Here is an 8,844-nt window from a genome sequence, read left to right on the forward strand (position 1 = left end):
GGAATGTTAATTTGAGCCAGTGTGTTAATACAGATATCAGCATTGATGGCTGCCAGATGTGAAGGAGCAGCCCCAAGCTGTTTGGTGCTGGGCGATGCTCTCATTGTTTCTAGTCCTACTAACTACTGGGATCATTGGGGCAACATCTTGTAGAAACAGAGAAAGGTCACTTTGTTAGGTTAAAGAATGTGTCGATCCAAGAGCCTGTTGTCAGAGCTCCAGTCATTTGGAAGAAATTGGGCAATGGGCTGTGTCTCTTGTTCCTCATTTTCTCACTGTGAATTTTCTATGAAGGACTCTGAAAACGATACGGTTATATCCTCTCTGGGCATTTACATCCATGGGAACCAGGCATGGGGAGAACTGCATTCCAGATAAGGGGGTAGACAGTGCCATGGAACGATCTCCTCAGAGCTGGGCACAGAATACTGCCTGGGTGGTATACAGAACTTTAGAGGTTCCAGTCCCCGGGCAGTGTGGGCCTCATTCCTGCGCTCTGTGGTATCTGGGGTGGTACAGGCCATAGCTTGGATTCAGCCTCTTCCAGGATGCTGTGTGGACACGTTCTCACAGACTTGCAAAATGGATCTGTAGGGATTTTCTTGATGTTAGTGCTGTCGCACCAGATCCACAGTCACCACAGAAAGAAAGACAGATCCTTCAGACCACACTGGATACAGAGTAGCAAGTTTCCTTTCTAGTATGTGAGGGTTTAGCCTATAATTTCTTCTGAGAAAACTCTAGACGCTAATCACACTTCCCACTAGCGAGGCTGGCGGCTGAGCAGACGTAGTGACCCCTTACAATGTGCAGAGAGAAGACACAACTCTGGATGACCCAGCTCCAGAACAAGTCCCTTTCCAGCCTCCAGAACACTGAAGGCTTTGCTCATTTTCATTCTCTGCCAGCTCCTCCTGACAACTGTCTGAGAAATACACCCCCAACACCTCTTCTACAGTACCCCCTGTGGCAGGTAGGTAGGAGCTGAGGGGGTCCTAAAAGGCAGGTCAAGTTGATTGTCTGTTGTTTTTATTAGCCTTGTGCCCACCAGAGAGCAAGCATGCAGTCCATAGTAAATAAGTCCACCCATTCACATGTACCCTGCCATGGTCTCACCTTCACCACAGGGACAGCATTGGCCCTCACCCTAGGGAATGTCAGAGAGGTGGCCCCTAAAACAGAAGTTTCACTTCTCTGAGTTCTACTAACCAGAACAGTGGACCTGTGGGGACACAGTGAACAGTACATGTAAATGTGACAAAGGGAAGTCTAGGAAAAAAAATCTATGAGAAATGATGACATCATCAAAATTGATCAGATGACATTGAGAGTCAAATAAAAAGAACAGGCTGGTAAAGGATGCTCAGAACACAGCACACAGTGTCTCAGAGAAGCCATTAGTTAGCACAAGAGACTGCGGTGGGGTTTGAATGAAGATAAGAGAATAAACAAATGAGCAGAGGCAGAGAGACACTTGGAGACTGGTGTAGGGCATCTTGTGTGACCCCAGTGTCCCTTGTCAGGCAGGAGACAGTGTAAGCATGAGGTAATTATCTGCTTATTAGAGGAATGGTCCAGAGTGATGAAGCACACACAGGTAGCCAAAAGATAGTTGAAGTTTCTGTTTTACAAAATTAAGCCTGATAAAGTCAAAAACGTGCAGGTGTATCTAATCTTGACACCGTGAAATTGCTGTCATCTACAAAGCTCATGCTTGACATCCATACAATGGAATTACCAAAACAAAGCACGCACACACACACACACACACACACACACAATTTTTGAAGTAGGTTTACAATTTTGTATGGGGCACATTCATACCCATCCTGGGGTATGAGTACCCTGTGGGGTTATACGTTAGACACAGTGATGTCTTAAAAGAAATGAACACATAGCTCCCTACAGAGTCCAAAAGACCCAATCACCTGGAAGGGCAATTCAGATCAACATTCTGGGTCTGATTATCCCAGGACGACTTAGCTGGTTACTTGGGTATGTTACATACTTTGTGTCACTGCCACAACTTTAAGAAGAAAGGATTCCTTTTGCTCACTGTTTCCAAGGGCTTAGGTTATGCTTGCTTTTTCCAGTGTATTTGACCAGACACCATGGAAATAGAAGAAAAGCGTATTGGGAGCAATTCTTTATTTCTTGACAGACAGAAAATGAAGTGTGGCAGGAAGGAGCTAGGAATGCTGTTACCCCAACAACCTGCCCCGGTGACCGACACCCAACACTAGAGCTCCGCAAAGTTTGTGCAAGAACAGTGACACCAGCTGGGGACCAAATGTTGCAAACGTGAGTTTCTGGGGCTATTACACATTCAAATCATAACATTGGGAGAAAAGATAAGCTTCCAAGTTATCTTCATTATGAATGAAATATTGATTCCTAAATCAAAGATGAGACACAGCTACACATTGTTTTCTTTCAGATAATACGGGCACAGTGATTTTCAATGTTTGTCAATTCTAACATTAACAAGTCCTGCTTTTCTAACGTGGCACCACAGACCCAAGTTCCTAAAGGGTGTAACTGTTTTCATAGCAACACTCTGATACTGTTTTTCTTTTTTATTCTACTGTGTGAATATTTGCTCAGAAACAGAATCAGACAAACACCAACCAATCAAAAAAGAGTGAGTGGAACTGACCATCCTGGGGGTCTATGGCAGCAACAGCTTCAGCCCTACTCTGGGCTGCTCGCTGCCATTCTGATTTAGAGTCTTGGTTAATGTCACTAATGTGTTAGTGCCACACAAAGGGTGGCACTGATGAGTGGTGGTGTTTTTATTATGCCACAGAGCCAAGGTACAAACAGATAAAAGAGGGGTGGGGGTGAGAAGACACACAGGAGCCGTTAGCTACATGTAGAAGGTAAATGGTCAACCCAGCGAAAGGCAGTTGTGTCTTTCTAGTTGGAACCGAATTGTTCGGCTCCCATAAACTTGGTCCTACCTGTGGAAAGTACGCATAGGGCAACTCCACTGTTCTGTGTGGGTTTAGTGACTGCCTCATCCAAAGACTTAAGATGTAGGAAGTAGTTGAGGAAAACCTAACATTATTAGGTTCCAGTGGTAAAACTTCAAACTTCAAATGAAAACCAGGATTTTAGAGAGTCTGTATCCAGCACTGTGGGGCAGAAGCTTCCTATTGGAGAGAAACTGACAAAGATGTTAAAAATTCTATATTTTGGTATTGTAAAATTAAAATCATCCTTAACTCTTAAAAAATCAACATAGTTCAAATAAATGGATTTTTTTTCATATGACTGGACAGCATCACCAAACTGTAAAAGCATAGACCACTGAGAACACAGTTGGTCTAGAAGCTTATGGCAGGAAAGAGACTGCAAGATACGGCTTTAGCGGGCACACAGCAAGACAGATAGGGCAGGACTGTCTGTTAAATTTGGTTCTATTTCTAAAAACATGGTACCTATTTTGGTGCATAATGACATTCTTGATGCTTTTACATTTTAAATTAATTAAATATATATCTTAAAACCCCAGTTTCTATAATACTAATAATACTATGATGCACAGAGATGGAATTTCTTTAGAGTCCTAATAAATTTTAGAATATAAATTCAAGAGCCATCAAACAGCATGTAGAGTTTCAGCTTCTCTGAACAGTGGAGAAAATTCCAGTCGCACTAGTTAACTATTATTTGTTATTGTGTTGGAACAAGAAAAAACAAAAAACAAAAAAAAACCCAAAGACTAAGACTGGGGAGGGGAGGGGTAAGGCAGTCTTTCCTGCAGATACTGTGATTAGGTGGCTAACCCACGACAACCAAAAGAGAAGTTTCAACCAAGTATAAGTCTATAAAACAATTGCATGTTCCACAATAATATCCATTCATCCAAAAATTGGTTAAGAGAATTGGAACTACTCCTGCAGATAGCGAAAGGGATGTCAGTCTTCCCAACACAATGGAGGAACCATGAGGACGGATGGGAAAGACTAGTGAAGGCAAATATAAGCACATTACAAAGATGTGTAGAAATGGAAATGTCACACCAAGACAATGATAAACACATGTAAAATTATAAAAGAAACAGAAAAACACACATGCACACTTTTTTTTCCCTGAGAAAACTGAGTGTAGAGTGTAGTGAGAGATTTAACAAGGCAGCCTGGCGGATCTTAAAGAATGGAGCAATCCCAACTCTATTCATAGCAGCATTGTTTGTCATAGCCAGAACCTGGAAACAATCTAAATGCCCTTCGACTGAAGAATGAATAAGGAAAATGAGGTACATTTACACAATTGAGCACTACACAGCAGAAAAAAATAATGACATCTTGAATTTTGCAGGCAAATGGATGGAGCTAGAAAACATCATTTTGAGTGAGGTAACACGGACCCAGAAAGATAATTATGATATGTACTCACTCATAAGTGGTTTTAAAACATAAAGCAAAGAAAACCAGCCTACAAATCACAATCCCAGAGAACCTAGACAACAATGAAGACCCTAAAAGAGACATACATAGATCTAATCTACATGGGAAGTAGAAAGTAGAAAAAGACAAGATCTCCTGAGTAAATTGGGAGCATGGTGACTTTGGGAGAGGGTTGAAGGGGAGGGGAGAGGCAGGGAAGGGAGCAGAGAAAAATGTAGAGCTCAATAAAAATCAAGAAAAAATAAAAATAAAAAAAGGAAAAAAAAGAGTGGGGCAATCCAAGTAAGGAACTTTCGGAACTCACCACCGTGCCACCGTGTGTGAGAAAACCACAGGTGTGAGCATGAAGCGCCACTGCAGAGCTCACGAAACTCAGAGTGGCGGACAAGGTGAGAGTCTGCAGCTGGGACAGCCCTCTTCCCATCAGGCTGTGTTCCTGAGGGATGAGGGTGATGCTTCCCTAGGGAGGAGGCCATTCCTGTGGACAGTGCAGCAAGGTTGCCACGTAAGTCATGAGCACTCAGCTGTGGCTTTGTAAGATTTATTTTCACCTTCATTTTTTAAATGAAGAAAAATAATCATGATGTTTACAGTGATATGAAGTGGGGGGAGGCAGGAGGAGAGACTGGAGGTTTGTGTGTACTATTCTCCAGAACTCACAGAGGAAAGAAAATTACTCCAAAGTTGCTCCCAACATCACTATTAACAATCTGAAGGCCATCAGCTTCCCAGTGATGTGTCAGCTGGGCTGGTAACTCAAGGACTATGGTCCAGTGAGCTCACAAGATATAAATACTGCAGGAAAGACAGAATTTTTCAACTGAAATGGCAAGGAACCCAAAGAAAATGAAAGCAGGACCTCTAAAAAGTGAGTATCTCTATTCAGCAGCAGTAAGAAGTTGCCCATTCATCTTAAAGAACTTCTGCCGTTGTGTAAAGCACAGAGGAGAACAGACATTAGTGCTGTTCAGTGCGTCTCTCACACAAGGCCAGAATCGAACTGTAGTTGGCTCGTTTTCTGAAAGCCGAGGAAATCCAGAGAGGGTCGCAGATACTGTGGAGGGCACTCATGGGGCTAAGTTTCTGTGCTGTACCTTCTGTGAGTCAACAGACCCTCTGGGGCTCACCCATCCCTCGGTTGATCAGACCAGAAGACCAAGATGTCCTTAACCAAGGTTTCCATTAGGGCAACGAGGCAATATCAGGTAGTATCTGGAGACTGTTGCAGACAACATGTCTGTAATGAAGGCCCTGTGTTATTCTCGAAGTTTCCTGTGGAAGATGCTAAATCAGTACCTTAAACTCAGGAATTGCTAAAGTTCCATCCCTTAATAACCATCCTCTGTCATTGTCCCCACCGCCACAGCATAGGACAATGACTCGGATGAAAATTACCATGCGGATTCACTCTGGAACACAGATGTCCCTACCTGACAGAAGGTAAAGCCCGTGTCTGTGCTCCAGTCAGGAATATGTGGGATCACAGATCCTAGATCCATATGTCAGGTCGCCTCTCTCCCTGGCTAAGTGTGCACCCAACCAGGTACAGCAGATCCCAGGTGTGAGATGGAAACATCCACACGACAAGCATGTGTCTGCTGATGTGATAAAGAGGTCATGTACCCCATTTATTGGTATGACCATCCAGGTGCACATACTACACACAGGGGAAAAGAGGATCTCACATGCCACAGAGTTCTTAGTTACACATATAGGTATGAGCAGAAAGATGGCCCCTATGGGAAAAAAACATAGACAAAGCAAGGTAGGCAGGAGAGGATGCATCCTTGGTAGATTTGTGTCACTGAACCCATGACAACTTTTCTTGCCCTGCAGATGAAGCCCTGCTGAATGAGATCAGGCAGCCGCCACTAAGAATCAAAAGAACCCAGGTGCATGAACGTATTGCCCCATAGCCCCTGCTATGTCCCTGGGAAGTCTTGAGTCACTGGGGCACTTATGAGTTTCCTGGACTCTGAGGATCAACTGTTGAGATAATGTCTATATATAGCCAAGAAGTGAGAGGAGGAAGCATTACTCTGAGGGGGAAGCAAGTGTTGAGCTTCCATATGACCCACCCACCATGCGAAAATTGAATCTACTTGCAGTATGTCACCAGGACATGAGTCAAGAGCAGACAAGTGGGGACCTCCTTCTTTAAGGAGCGCAGTAAGCCGTCACATGTAATATCATTTCTCCATTCATGGTGGCCCTGATTTCAGCTGGGAGGTCTGCAGCTTGAATCCACAACCATAAAAGCAGCAAGGTAGAGCAGTCCTCACCTCTCATAAGTTGCTGCAGCCCACTTTCCATTCATGGTGTATCATGATATCGATTAATAAAGTGGAAATGCATGGTATCGTCACACACGAGATAAGCATCCTCATCTATTTATGGTGTGTTTTTCCAGTTTGGGCAGCCACTCTAGTCAGTACAATACAAATGTTTAGCAGTATTTACTATCAGAGTTAAGGAAGATTTTAAAGAGCATTTCATCATTTCAGAATAAAGAATAATGTTGCCTGTGAACGAAAACTCAATTTGCTTTGGCTCGGCACGAATCTCACAAAGCTAATTTCCCTTGTTTCCTATGAGTGACTCTCACGGTGTCAGCGGCAATACTTAACTGTTAATATATTGCTAAAGAGCTACAAGTAGGACATCTACACTGAGCTTCAGCACTATCAGAAATGTCATTTCCAATTTTAATTTATCTGGATTAGCATTACATAAGGCAGCGGTAACATCCTGGTCTTTAATGGATTGTTTTGTCTTTCTGGCAGTCTCTGCCCCCACAACCGACCAAGGATGATGCATGGAACTTCATGTGGCTCGGCAGGGCCAAAGGCTGACTCTCCTGAGCTTGCTGACCATCCAACCACAAGGTCAAGGCATTACTTTCCCTTTGAATCACTAGCTATGACCATGGCAATCAGACTTCAGAGATGCTGAAATTCGTATTTCATCTAAAACTAAAATGAAATCTGTATCTCTTTCTGCTTTATTCTGTTGTGAATTTTGCCTTTATTAGATCTGTGGTTGCCTGTATGGCTTTGAGAAAGGTCACTCTCTGTTCCTACTCTTCACTGTCCAAATAAAAAACAATCTAGAAATAAGTTGGAGGAGAAATGCATTATGATATGTTTACAAGGTTAGGAAATAAAAAAAAAAACTTGGGTTGTATGTCAACCATTAAGTAAAAACTGAACATTGGTGGACACATCAGAAATAACCCAGTATCACTAATTCGGATTTTGTCCTAAAATACCTGCATAAGAATAGCTCTGGTGAAGTTAATCATTTCACATTTATATTCCTCATGACCTGAATTTAAAGGCCCTTGTGTCTGATCTTGACATGATCATTACGTTCTCGGTAGCACAATGATCCCTTTATGTATGAAAGAATATTTTAAAGACAAGAGGAGTAGAAAAGAAAGCTATCTGAAGCTGTTAAGCTGTGTGAGGGTTTCCCTGACATCCATAAGAAAGGTATTCATACTGAGCTTCATATAGGAAATAGGCTAAAAGATCTCCAGGAAAGCTAGGGTCCATCTCACTGTCATCTGTGCCTCCCTGGCGTAGATTCTGGGCATCCTGACCTTCCAGAAGCATCTCCACCAAAATGGAAAACAAAACAACAAAAATAAGAACAGTCTGAGTGTGTATCATGGCATCTGACTCACTTCTATCATGGAGATGAAAATCGGTAACAGGTTTTTCTGAGACCCCAGTTTCGTCTCCCAGCAGAACCCAGGCCCTCTGAAATTGTTCGATCCCTGACTCCCTTCCAGGCAAGAAGACCTGTGTAGGCATGACATAGTCAACAGAGCTGCTGTGAAGGCTGCTAGGGGACTAGTGGACAGCTCCTGCCGTAAAGCTGGCCCCCCCAGTGGGTACCTGTATTGGTGCTAGGGAGGATAGGCTGTATAATGAAGAACACGCAGACTGTCGGGTACACCAGCAGCTTTGGCTTTGGCAGCTCCTCGCAAGGCTCTGGTGTTCTTATGAGGACTTGGAAATGAGCTCCAACCATTGAGCTCAGGTGGCCAGTTTAGTTGGTTTTTTTGATTACTAATTTCCACAAAGCACTTTTAAAAATAATAAGATCACTGGTCACTCATTCTTCCTATAATGTCACGATGTGGATCAGCGCCCACATTTCCCAAATAAGCCTGGGGGAGCTTCCTACAGCTTGGGAAGGACCTACCTGTTGAATCAACGACATGTTCAATCAAGAGCTGCATCTCTAAGTATGGAACCTGCAGGTGAACCACGGCTGGTCCTTCACATCACCCAGCCATGCCCTGAACCATGCACTGGCCATCCTGATTGCTCCTCCAATCAGCCAGAGCCTGGGGCCAGTACTAAGACTGGGATAGATTTCTACAAAAACCTTTAATAATTAGCTGTATTTGTTTATTTTTTCATTT

At 43.2% G+C, this 8,844-nt stretch overlaps 1 long non-coding RNA gene across 1 annotated transcript; it reads left to right on the plus strand.

Moving 5' to 3' along the window:
- Positions 1–2,100: 2,100 nt before the first annotated feature.
- LOC125403969 (uncharacterized) lies at positions 2,101–7,495 on the plus strand. Its single transcript, XR_007233141.3, has 3 exons — positions 2,101–2,301; positions 5,779–5,852; positions 7,196–7,495. It is a non-coding gene; the product is annotated as an uncharacterized LOC125403969 (long non-coding RNA).
- Positions 7,496–8,844: the final 1,349 nt, after the last annotated feature.

The sequence above is a fragment of the Myodes glareolus genome, chromosome 6, assembly GCF_982192425.1.
Source record: "Myodes glareolus chromosome 6, mMyoGla1.1, whole genome shotgun sequence".
Taxonomy (NCBI): Eukaryota; Metazoa; Chordata; class Mammalia; order Rodentia; family Cricetidae; genus Myodes; species Myodes glareolus.